This window comes from Rhinoderma darwinii, chromosome 1, assembly GCF_050947455.1.
Source record: "Rhinoderma darwinii isolate aRhiDar2 chromosome 1, aRhiDar2.hap1, whole genome shotgun sequence".
NCBI lineage: Eukaryota > Metazoa > Chordata > Amphibia > Anura > Rhinodermatidae > Rhinoderma > Rhinoderma darwinii.
Genome location: NC_134687.1, coordinates 294,807,092 through 294,819,732, shown reverse-complemented (window position 1 = coordinate 294,819,732; position 12,641 = coordinate 294,807,092). Strand labels below are relative to the sequence as shown.

The window sequence follows — 12,641 nt, the reverse complement described above, 5'->3', positions numbered from 1 at the left end:
ATACATGCATACACACACACATGAAAACATACATACATACAAACAAACATGCAAAGATACATACATACATACATACATACATATATACAAGCATGCACAAATATACATGCAAACATAAATACATGCAAACATAATTACATACATGCACATATATATAAACATACATGCAAACATACATGCAAAAATAAAAACATGCAAACATACATACATGCACATATATACATACATACATGACAACATACATACAAACATACATGACAACATACATACATGCAAACATACATACATACATGCAAACATACATACACACATGCAAACATATATACATGCAAATATACATACAAACATGCACATGTATACATACATGCCAACATACATGCAAACATACATGCACATATATACATACATACATGACAACATACATACATGCAAATATATACATGCAAATATACATACATACACACGTGCACATATATACATACATGCCAACATACATGCACATATATACATACATGACAACATACATACATACATACATACATGACAACATACATACATACATACATACATACATACATACATACATACATATATATACACACATGCAAATATACATACAAACATGCATACATACATACATTCATGCAAACACACATACATGCAAACATACATACATACATTCATGCAAACATACATACATACATACATACAAATATACATACACACATGCACATATATACATACATACATACATGACAACATACATACATACATGACAACATACATGCAAAAATACATACATGCAAACATGCAAACATACATACATACATGACAACATACATGCAAAAATACATACATGCAAACATGCAAACATACATACATACATGCAAATATATACATGCAAATATACATACAAACATGCACATATATACATACATGCCAACATACATGCACAGATATACATACATACATACATGACAACATACATACATGCCAACATACATACATACATACATGCCAACATACATACATGCCAAAAAAAAATAATAATACGTTCATACTTACTTTCCTCCTGTCCGGCCTCCAGCGATGACGTTTCATCCATGTCGCCGCTGCAGCCTGTGATTGGCTGCAGAGGCGGTCACGTGGGATGAAGCGTCATCCTGACGTGCGTGACCGCCACCACAGCCTGTGATTGGCTGCAGCGGCGAAAGGGATGAAACGTCATCGCTGGAGGCCGGACAGGAGGAAAGTAAGTACGAACGTATAATTTTTATTTTTTTATTACATTTAAATTGTATTTTCCGCGCGCCGAGCATGTACTGTGAAGGTTGCTGAAAGAGTTAGTGCAGCCCATTAACTCTATCAGCACCCCGGACAGTAGCATGCTCGGCGCACGGAAGTGACAGGTTCGGTCAGAACTAGTTCGGTCAGAACTAGTTCGGTCCGAACCGAACTTTTTTGTGAAATTCGGCGAACTAGCCGAACCGAACTTTTGATAAGTTCGCTCATCTCTATTCGGGAGCCTTAAGACTGCCCTCTCCACTTCCCCTGTCCTGGCTGCCCCTGACTTCCACCGGCGGTTCATAGTCCAAACCGATGCCTCAGACGTCGGGCTGGGAGCGGTACTGAGCCAGGTGGACCAGGCGGGCCACGAACACCCGGTCGCGTACCTCTCCCGGAAGCTGCTGGACCGAGAGAGGGCATACGCAACCATTGAGAAGGAGTGCCTGGCTGTCGTGTGGGCTCTAAAGAAGCTCCAGCCCTACGTTTATGGGAGGGAGTTCACAATAGTCACAGACCACAGTCCTCTCAGTTGGTTGAACCGAACCGCCGGGGACAATGGGCGTTTACTACGGTGGAGCCTGGCCTTACAATCCTATAACTTTACCATCTCTCATAAAAAGTGCTGGGACCACGGGAATGCTGATGGACTCTCTCGGCAGCAGGACACTGATGGGCGGAGACTGACAGCAGATCTCATCACTGACCCGACAGAGGGTCAGCAGGACTGATTCTGGATCTAAGCTGGGGGAGGTCTGTGGCGGAACGGGTGACGGTTACAGGCATTGTACCCAAATAAAGGTTAAGCCTGCCGCAAACCGTCGCACTCCCGCCGTCCGGGTGCCATAGCTTAGATGGCGCCCGGTGCCAGATGGGGATATGTCCCCTCAAACTGCATTACGTTATGTTTGATAACCAGTTGATTTATATTATATTGTATTCAGTGCTGCTTCACTGTCCTCCCCTCTAGGGTTAATCTTATACTGTAGGAGAGTGAGTCACAGGCTGCAAGCGGGAACTTGTCTGAATGTAAATAAGAAAAAGGAGGGGGCAAGAGCAGGATGCACATGGCCTGATGCCTGAGGGAGGGGTGAGTGAGGGATATAGTGGTGCTGGATGAGTTCTCAGTTAGTTGCTGTCCAGGAGAGGATGAGATAGCAGTGTGAGCTGCAGGCAGGGGCTATCTACCTCAGAGATGGTACCTGACCTAGGGACAGTAATAGAGGACAAGTGCTGGAGTCCCATCTAACTAAGGAGGATCTGGAGACACCCCAAAGGATGAAAGGTACAGTGGAGAGAGCCCATAGTGAGGTAGCCTGTCCCATCCAGCCCAGAGGGGAGAAGCAGCGGTGCATTGTTTCTGTGTGTGTCTGTCCCTGTTAATAAACGCGCCGCTGTGGCTTGTCCCCTGTTAATCTGTGTCGCCTGAATCTATCGCCCACATTCTCTTGGCGTAAACCGACCCCCACTGACACGGTTTCGCCACAGTGCTTTTCTGTTTTCAATCATAATTTTGACTGCTGTTGTGCGAATCACGCGCGTCATACGGAAGTGCTTCCATGTGCTGCGCGTGATTTTCACGCACCCATTGACTTCAATGGGTGCATGATGCCCGCACAACGCACAAATTGAGAACATGTCGTGCGTTTCACGCAGCAGACATACTCTGCGTGAAAATCACGGACTGTCTGAACGGCCCCATAGACTAACATAGGTCCGTGCGAGGCGTGTGAAAATCACGCACGTTGCACGGACGTATATCACGCCCTTAGATTTGTCAGTTTCCCTTGGATTCTGATCCTGATTCTGTAGATACTCAGATCTCTGCTTTCTTTAATTGTGAAAAATAGAAGTACAGAGGAGTCATATAGGGACATTTTTGGTTTATTTAAAAATCATAGAAAATTTGTATTAAGTAATTTGCGTAAAAAATAGGACATTAAAAATGTTGAATCAAATAAAATGTTAGAGATTACCCCAAGAGGTTTACGTAAAGGGATTTTACATATAAGGAATGAAACATTCACACAAAGATTGGGTGCTGAATGTTTAAATTATCCCAAAAAGAACTATAGACCCAAGAGGAAATTGTCTTTCTCTATGGGTGGGGACTTTACTAGCAATGTGAATAGTGATGCTGATCACAAGGACATAGTGGGGAAAGGAGTGAAAATTTTTATGGAAAGTTTCTTTTTTTTGACAACAGAGAAAAAGGAAAACCCACAGAAGAACGATCAGTAGGGAGAAAAGTCGGTCCACCACGAGACAACGACGGGGCAAATAATGATATTATTAATTAGGGATCTCAGGCTGTCTAAGCAGGGGAGCCACTGACTGGATGTCAGGTCTCCTTTAAGTATCCCATAAAGCACACTGAGTGGGTTCCTGATATGAGTGGTCGAGGGAATCACATGGGAGGGAGGGTTTAAGATTATATAAGTGAGGTTACTTCCTGTAGTGAGCCTCTTTCCCGCTTTCCAGACAGAGTTAAGGAACCTCTACAGCTAGTGAAGCTTTACAGAGGAATCATCACTCTAATATGGCAGAGCAAGCGCTGCTGGCGCTTTTAAAAGAGAAGATAGCGAAGGAAGGATCAGCCTGGCTAACCCCGCTCCTACGAGGTGGGTCTGAGCAAATGGATGGCGCGGTGTCTGAGCCGTTAGCCAGTGGCAAGCGGCCCGCAAGGAGGTGCCGTCCGCCTACTCGGCTGAGTCCTTCCCCCACTAGAGCTAGAAAACGGGGGAGGGCGCCGTCTCGTCACCTGGCTCAGCAGCGTGGCGAGGTGAGCGAGCAGCGTAGTGTAGGAGAGACACTGCCGGTTCACGATGAAGGAGGACGGGCTGGCAGCCAGGCCTCCCTTCTCACAGGGCAACATAGCAGACAGGCAAGTGTAGTGAGGCAACGCACACCCCCGCGAGTAGACGGCGCGGTGGGTCATAGCAGCGGCATGGAATAGGAGGCAGTGCAGCAACAGGTTGCTCCAAAACCACCTGGCAGGCTTGCTAGGTGGTTTGGCAGAAAATCTGCCAATGTTGTAAAGGACACGCCGGTTATGAGAGGAGACAGGGGGGAGGAGGAAGTTCCCACAAGCAATGCAGGACTTAGTCAGATTGCAGACGATAGTGAAGAAGACTTTTTCGAGTGCATTCAGGGTACACCGCAGGATAGGGCCAGTGAGCAATTACAGAGATGTGTTTCCGCCGGCAGAGCCCATAGGTGTGGGACAAGGGGCCGTGGATCGGACACATGCTCTGAATCAGGATCTGACAGGTCGGAGAGACGAAATCAGAGAAGGCTTGGCTCCCACAGACACACAATTTATAGGGATAGAAGGAGTAGGCATAGGCAACGGTCGTGCAGTAGGGTTTCTAGACATCGATCACGAGGCGCACGAAGAAGTAGGTCAGCATATCGCACGTCCTCGGCTTCCTCGGAGGAGTCCGTGGATAGACACAGCAGGAGGTCACGCATGAGCAGACAACGTGGGCGGAGAAGCAGATCGTTCGACCGAAGGAGACACGGGAAGACTACACCGGTTGAGGCGACAACGGTTGTTTCTCCGCCGCCCACAACGCAAAATGCAGATGTTCAGTCAGCGGGTCATCAGAGTGGTGAGTTATCATGTGCACAAGCATGGAATAAAAACGCTGATAATGGTGACGAGTTATTTGGTATGCTGAAAAATGTTTTGGAAAAAATGGGTGGGGCTGAGGTCCCGATTAAGGTCCCAGGGGCGGCGGAGCCGCAGCCTGTGCAGGCGTTGGATAACACGGGCATGTTGCTCAGGGACTCGTATTTTTGTGGAGTTGCTCCCCTGGGGACACATATATCAAATGAAGTTAGAGAAAAAATTAAAAAATGTGAATATGTGGATATATGGTCTTTAGTGTCGCCAGAGCAGCTAACAGTTGATAAAGAGAGGAAGTTTGATAAAAGTGATGATAAAAAGCCCAAAGTGGCAAAAACGTTTGGAAATTGGTTGCAGGCTTTCGCGGTGTTGGCGAGCATAGCGAGTCAAAGTAAACCAGAAAAAGCCTTTGAATTATTTACATATCTGGATACAATTTATTCTGCGCATAAGTTGCACGGGGGAACTGCATGGTGGAGGTACGACGAGGAATTCAGGCGCCGTTTAGCTATTCGGCCAGACATAGGTTGGTCCTCTAAGGCCACGGATGTATGGATACAATTAATGTTGACGCAGAGGCCCCAGAATTCCTTTCTTGCCTCCTCCGCCGCCCCCCCCCCCCCTCAGGCGGCAGTTGCGGGTCGCAGACCAGGGGCTTGTTGGCTCTTCAATGAAGGGCATTGTCGGTTTTTCGCTTCATGCAAATTCAAGCATAAATGCTCCATATGCGGGGGATCCCACTCAGCGCTGCGTTGCTTTAAGAGAAGTAAGAACCCCGCGAGACCAGCTGCTGCAGGTAAGCCAGAGGACGCCGGTGAACGTCCAAAGGATGCGCCCCTGGTTAGACAGGTACCCCAGGAGACAGGAGGCAGAAATGCTCATTAGGGGTTTTACACATGGTTTTCATATACCGCATGTTTATCAGCCGGCTGCTACGTTTGCTTCAAATTTAAAGTCTGTTATAGCTCAACCGGAAATTGCTCAGGAGAAAATAGACAAGGAAGTTAGCATGGGGCGAATGGCGGGTCCTTTCACGGAACCACCATTAGAGAACCTCAGAATTTCCCCTCTGGGGATCGTGCCAAAGAAAGAGCAGGGAAAATTTCGTCTCATACACCACTTGTCTTTCCCTCCAGGTGAATCAGTCAATGATGGGATATCTAGGGAGGAGGCGGCTGTGTCGTACATATCATTTGACAGAGCTATGCAGTTAGTTTCAAAAGCGGGACCGTTTTCCTTGTTAGCTAAGTCTGACATTGAATCAGCCTTCCGCCTCCTCCCGGTTCATCCTGACTGTTTTCACCTGTTGGGGTGTCAATTGAACGGCCTATATTACGTGGACATGTGTTTGCCGATGGGGTGCTCTATTTCATGCCGCTATTTTGAGATGTTCAGTTCCTTTTTAGAGTGGGTTGTGCGGTCTGAGACAGGCAACACATCGGTAATACACTACTTGGATGATTTTTTGTTCATCGGTCCTCGAGATGAGTCGTTATGTTTATACACTTTGAATTCTTTCAGGTTTTTTATGGCCATGTTTGGTGTCCCTCTAGCGGAGGACAAAACGGAAGGCCCATGTTGGTGCCTCTCCTTCCTGGGGATAAAAATCGATACGAGCAAGATGGTTCTCAGCCTCCCGGAAGACAAGATTGCAAAATTGAGACAGGATATTAACAGCAGCATATGCGCAAAAAAGGTCACGTTGCATGACTTACAGTCCTTGTTAGGTCAATTGGCTTTTGCATGCAGGATATTCCCTATGGGAAGGGTTTTTTCTAGGAGGTTGGCCATGGCAACGGCAGGGGCAAAACAGCCGCATCATTTTATAAGACTACCCAGTTCATTAAAAGATGATTTAAGGATGTGGCAATCTTTCCTAAAAGATTATGAAGGTATATCGTGTCTCATGGAGGAGGAAATGGGCAATGCGGACCTGCAGCTGTACACAGATGCAGCAGGGGCCCATGGTTATGGGGCGGTTTTTGAGCATAAGTGGTCGGCTGGTGTTTGGCCGGCGGATTGGTACCAAAAAGGTTTTAATAAAAATCTGACGTTATTGGAGTTGTTCCCCATCGTAGTAGCGGTGGAGCTATGGGGTGCAGAGATGGCGAACAGGCAAATTTTGTTTTGGTCCGATAATGAGAGTACGGTTGTGGTTATAAATAAATTAACGTCTAGTTCTCTCCCGGTGTTAGCTCTGCTCAGACGGTTAGTGCTAAAATGTTTATCGTTTAATGTGGTGTTCAGGGCATGTCATGTACCGGGGGTTGTTAATGACGTTGCTGATGCTCTGTCTCGTTTTCAGTGGCTTCGTTTCAGGACATTGCATCCTCGGGCGGATCAGGAGGGGTACGACTGCCCGCCATCTCTTTGGGACCTGCCGGGGAGCAGCTGACACCGCTGCTGCAGAATTCTCTGGCAACAACTACGTGGAACTGCCATGGTAAGGCATGGTCTGAATGGCTGTCACATGCAAATGCGACTGAGGTAATGTCCCCGGAGTCATGTTATGTGATCATGTTGCGGTATTTAGGTTCTTTAAGGGAAAAAGGCATGTCGGCAGCGGTGGTTCAAAAGCGCTTATCAGGGGTTGCGTTTGCGCTAAAGATGTTGGGGTGGAGGACGTCACCAGGCGTTTTGTTTTTGCGCAAATGTTAAAAGGTTGGAGGAAGGAAAGGAAGACATCGGACGGCCGTCGTCCAGTGTCTTTTATTTTGCTACGGCGATTGGCGGATGCGGGTTCTTCCGTTTTTGAAGCATGCTTATTTTCATGCGCTTTTGCGCTTGCTTTTTTCGGGGCACTGCGCGTTAGTGAATTAGTCTCCACCTCGCGGTCATGTCCGTCGGGCTTGTTGGCGGACGACGTAGTGGCACTGTCGGATTCAATAAAAATTCGGGTGCGGCGGTCAAAAACAGATGTGTTGGGAAAAGGGGTGTGGTTAACCATCTTTGCCCTAGATTCAAAATTTTGCCCGGTAAGGGTGGTGAAGAGTTACATGGCGTTGCGCCCACAGGGGGGTAGTTTCTTGTCACATAAGGATGGCTCTCCTTTGTCATAATTTCAATTGTCTTCCATTTTAAAAAAATGCTTGGTCTCGGTGGGTTTGCCTCCTTCTGAGTTCGGGACCCATTCGTTCCGCATCGGGGCCGCCACAATGGCGGATGTGGCTGGTTTGACGGAGGTGGAAATTAAAAATTTGGGAAGATGGAAATCGGGTTGTTTTAAGAGTTACATTCGTCCTCATTTGTTAACCTGTTGAATTTTATATGTTTCTGCAGATGTTCGTAGACCGGTGGTTTGGTTTATCGGTCATTCGTACATTTATTGGGCGGCTCAGAGGGCGTCTTGCCGACCTGGAGGGCTGGATCTTGGCTTCAAACATGCGGATGTGTACTGGAGGGCATCAGAGGCCTAAAATGGCTGCAAGTCCTTCCGGAGGTGGTGGCTGTGAGCAGAATGTCACAATCTCCAACGGTCGTGGTGATACACGCAGGTGGCAATGACCTTTGCTCAACGAGGGTAGCGGAGCTGATTTCCATTATGCGGTCGGACTTTGATCGCTTCGCGGCCTTTTTTACGGATCTGGTGGTAGTGTTTTATGGAAGGGAGCTAGGAACAACGCGTCCCTGGAACGGACCAGGCGGCTTTTGAACGTCAGGGTATCGCGGCATGTCAGGGGTCAAGGTGGTGTAGTCCTCAGGCATAGGCAGTTGGAAGGTGACAACAGGGGTTTAATGTTGCAAGACGGGGTCCACTTGAACGACATTGGCCTGGACATTTTCCTTTCAGGTTTGCAGGACGCCGTCGATAGGGCATTGTTTTTGCTTAGGGGGGTGGGACGGAGCGCGGTGTAGGAATACACCCGTCCCCGCTTGGCGTGTTCGGAGGCTCTTGTTCCGTTTCGTTGAAGGGAATGTGTAAGACGGCTCACCTGGCAAAACAACAAAGACATGCCCACCGCGGGGGCGGTGGCACGGCATGCGAGGTGATCGTCATCCAGAACATCAAGTTAATGAATGTCAATGAACGGACAAGGTTTCCTTTTGTTATATTGTTAATAAAAGCTGTGGCCACCCCCACTTTATTCCACAAAGATGACTATGTGTGTTTTTCTATAGTAAGTATTTAAGTAACACTCAGTAGCACGGGAAGGTACATACAGTCTTGAATAGACGTGCAAATGTCACACTGCCAGATCTTGTTATTAAAGAGGCTCTGTCACCAGATTTCCAGCAAGGGAAACGAAATCTCGTTTACCTCGTAATCTCGCGAGATTACGCGTGGCTTGCTGGAATCTCACAGAAAAGATTCAGAAGTTTCAGGATTCTGAATACACATGACGTCCAGGCTGGAGGTCATGTGTATTCATTATCAGGACACTTGCGTATGTGGCTGCACATCGTTCTAGTAAGAACACTATGTGCTGTGTAAATGAATGGAGAGGAGTGTATGACGCTGACTGGTCACTGATTGGTCAGCGTCATACACGTAAACACGCCCAGTTATAAACACAATACACTCCCAGTTGGACATACGAAAAAAAACACGCCCAATTGTCCATTTCAAAGCTCATTTGCATATATATAAAATAGCTCATAATTTGGCCAAAAATGAAAGTTTTTCAAAAAAACAAAACGTTACTGTTCTCTACATTGCAGCGCCGATCACATGCAATAGGAGATAGGGATTTGAGAATCTGGTGACAGAGCCTCTTTAAATTGAGGACTTGGTATCTCACCGGGGCAGGGGGAAACAAGTTTGAAAAAGGCTAGCTATTATTTGCTAGGATGAAACTATTGTGAGTTTGGCATAATGCTAAAAAAGAAACGCAAAATTCACAGGAAATGGATGACGTTGACAAGAAGACTTTGCGTATTCTAAATTAATTATAGAGAGAGCCTTGTGAGACCCAAGAGGAGTTGAACAGGAATATTATACATGAATTTTTGGATCTGTGCAAAAAAAAAAAAGTACGACAATGCCTAGCATTTCCTAAAATAGGTATCTACATGTATTAACCCCTTAGAGACGCAGCCAATTTTAGTTTTTCTATTTTCATTTTTTTCCTCCGCACCTTCCAAAAGTTATCATTTTTTAAATTTTTTCATCGACATAGCTGTCGTATAAGTACTTGTTTTTTGCTGGACGAGTTCCACTTTTTAATCACTCTATGTTTTACCACTTTTACAAAGAAAAAAGTATTACATTTTTTTTAATTTTGGTGTCACCATAATCTGAGAGCCATAACTTTTTTCATTTTCCATAGATTGTGCGGTGTGAGGACTAGCAGGTTTTAGTTCTTAGGGTAGGGTAGTTTTTATTGGCACCATTTTGGGGTACACGTGACCAAAGACCTGAAATTCTGACTTTTTTTTATTTTTCTAAAGCATTCATCATGCAGGTTAAATAATGTTATATTGGAATAGTTCGGACTTTTATCAACATAGCGATACCAATTATGCAAAAAAAATTGCATTACTTTAGGGGGGAAATTGGAAGAATGTTTTTTTTTTTAACATTTGATTTTTTTTAAAACAACATTTTTTATTGATTTTAAAGCTCTATTACAAAGTAGAAAATGCAACATATCAAAAGCAATACATGAGAAAAAGACAATGTACAATAACAACATCATACATCACATAAAATTACAACATACAAATTGTCCGATAGCACTTACAATATAAAGTACACACTTTTATTTTGTTTTGTTACATATAACGTTAGAACAAATGAACTAATCAATCAGAACCCCCACCCTACAGTACTCAAGAACTCATTAGTTTTTAATCAGACTGCTAAAAGAAAATAGAACATCAGATCTAAGATCCATATCAGGTGACACCAATAAGCTTCATTTATCTCCTCTCCCAACATTCACCGAGACCCCAATCTACCAAGCATCCCAGCAACATCTCTGGTCAAATACCAGGACGTATAATGAAACGGAGCCATCAACTCCACAATCTCACTTTGTTGATAATGCTTACCAACAAAGACCTTCCATTTCTGGAAAAATTTGGAAGCTTTGGCTTCCGGTGTACGTTCTATGTCCAATTTATCCATGAGTATAAATTTTTTCATCTGGTACATAAGGTCAGCAAGTGTAGGTATAAGAGACGTAAGTCATTGGGCCAATAAGCACCGTTTAGCAATCAGCAGAAACACATGAAGAGCTTGTGGCAAACAAAAAAGGTCAGAAAAAATTTGAAAAAAAAGGGGTAAGGGATCCATGGTAAGAGATATTCCCCAAGAATCCTTTATAAACTTTAATACCTCAGTCCAATACAGAACGAGTTTGGGACATCTCCATAGTCCATGAAGAAGGTCCGTTTTGGGAGTGTCACATCTTGGGCAAGCAACCAATCTATCTGGCGCGTTAGGGTGTGGGGATATATTGAAACCATAAATGGCTCGATGTAAAAATTTTAAATGTGCTTCCCACCATTGCTCATTTACAACCGCTTTTCGCACTTTTATCCACCCCTCTAGAATTTGTTGTGTCAGATCCGGGGCTGGAAGCTCTCTCTATTTCAGGCCTTGAACATTAATGAAGAGGTAGACTTTGCCTGTCGATCCCTAAACGTTTTGTAGAGAAGTGATAAAGAGGCTTTAGATGGAGGAAAGCCACTCAAGGAATCCATGGTATTCTCAATGCACACCGGCGAAAAGTAGAGATCGTAAAAAGGAACATAATTGGCAATAAGCCAGATAATGATGTGAAGGGACATTAAAAGTAGATACTATCACCTTGAAGGTCATTAAACGGTTTGCAGAGGGGCGCCGCTGCCGAAAATGAGGATTATCCCACCCCTATGGGAAACCTGGATGTACCCAAAGATTCATGTGTTTAGATAGGCACTGAGGAAGCTTAAACGAAGACCTAAGAGACTTCAATGCCATTATAGTATTTCGTATTAATATGCGTCGTCTCCAAAAGCAGTATGCAATAAAGAAGATAACTGCAAAGGATATACTATTCCTGCCTCCAGAGAGTAATTGGAGTAGTAGCTAGATCTCTGCATTCAATCAATCCAATGACTAGCAAGGCATGCTAAATTATAACTAAGGAGATCAGGGAAATTGAGACCCCCCCAAGTCTTTAGGTATCAGAAGTTTCCTAAGAGCTATCCTTGGATGTTTTTGAGACCAAATGAAAGACGTAAAAGCAGCATTAAGTTTCAAAATATCGGTATGGTTAAGGAGAAGAGGTATAGTCTGCACCGGATATAGTAATCTAGGGAAGCTTACCATTTTAATTAAATGACATTTACCCATAAAAGATAGTGGTAAATGCCGCCATCTCGTTATTTGATTTACCATTTTAGATAACAAGGGAGGATAGTTTAGAGTATACACTGAGTACGGGGTATGTCCAATATAAATTCCCAAATACTTTATCGAACTTTTGGAAATAACCCCAGGTATATTAAGAGTTGACCAATTAGGCGAGGATTGTGCCTTAGATAAATCGAACAATTCACATTTTGCCACGTTAACCTTGAAGCGAGAAGAAACCTCAAAGGCCTTCAACAGATCAAAAACTCAAGGAAGATCTTTGAGCAGATCAGATAGAAAGACCAGAACATCATCTGCAAAATATGACGCTTTAACAACAGTTGAGCCCACCGTTATACCATAGACATCACCATCAGCCTCCAATGTCCTAATAAAAGGTTCAAGGACAATATTGAAAAGAAGGGGCGAAAGTGGACAGCCTTGTCGCGT

At 44.7% G+C, this 12,641-nt stretch overlaps 1 protein-coding gene across 1 annotated transcript in view; it reads left to right on the top strand.

Annotated features, from left to right (window-relative positions):
- The first annotated feature begins 1,166 nt into the window (after nt 1-1,166).
- Nucleotides 1,167-12,641, top strand: part of LOC142741632 (serine protease ami-like) — a 278,481-nt gene continuing 267,006 nt past the window's right edge. The window contains exon 1 of the mRNA XM_075850992.1: nt 1,167-1,252. The gene's annotated coding sequence lies outside the window, so the exon portion shown is untranslated. The remainder of the gene's footprint in view (nt 1,253-12,641) is intronic.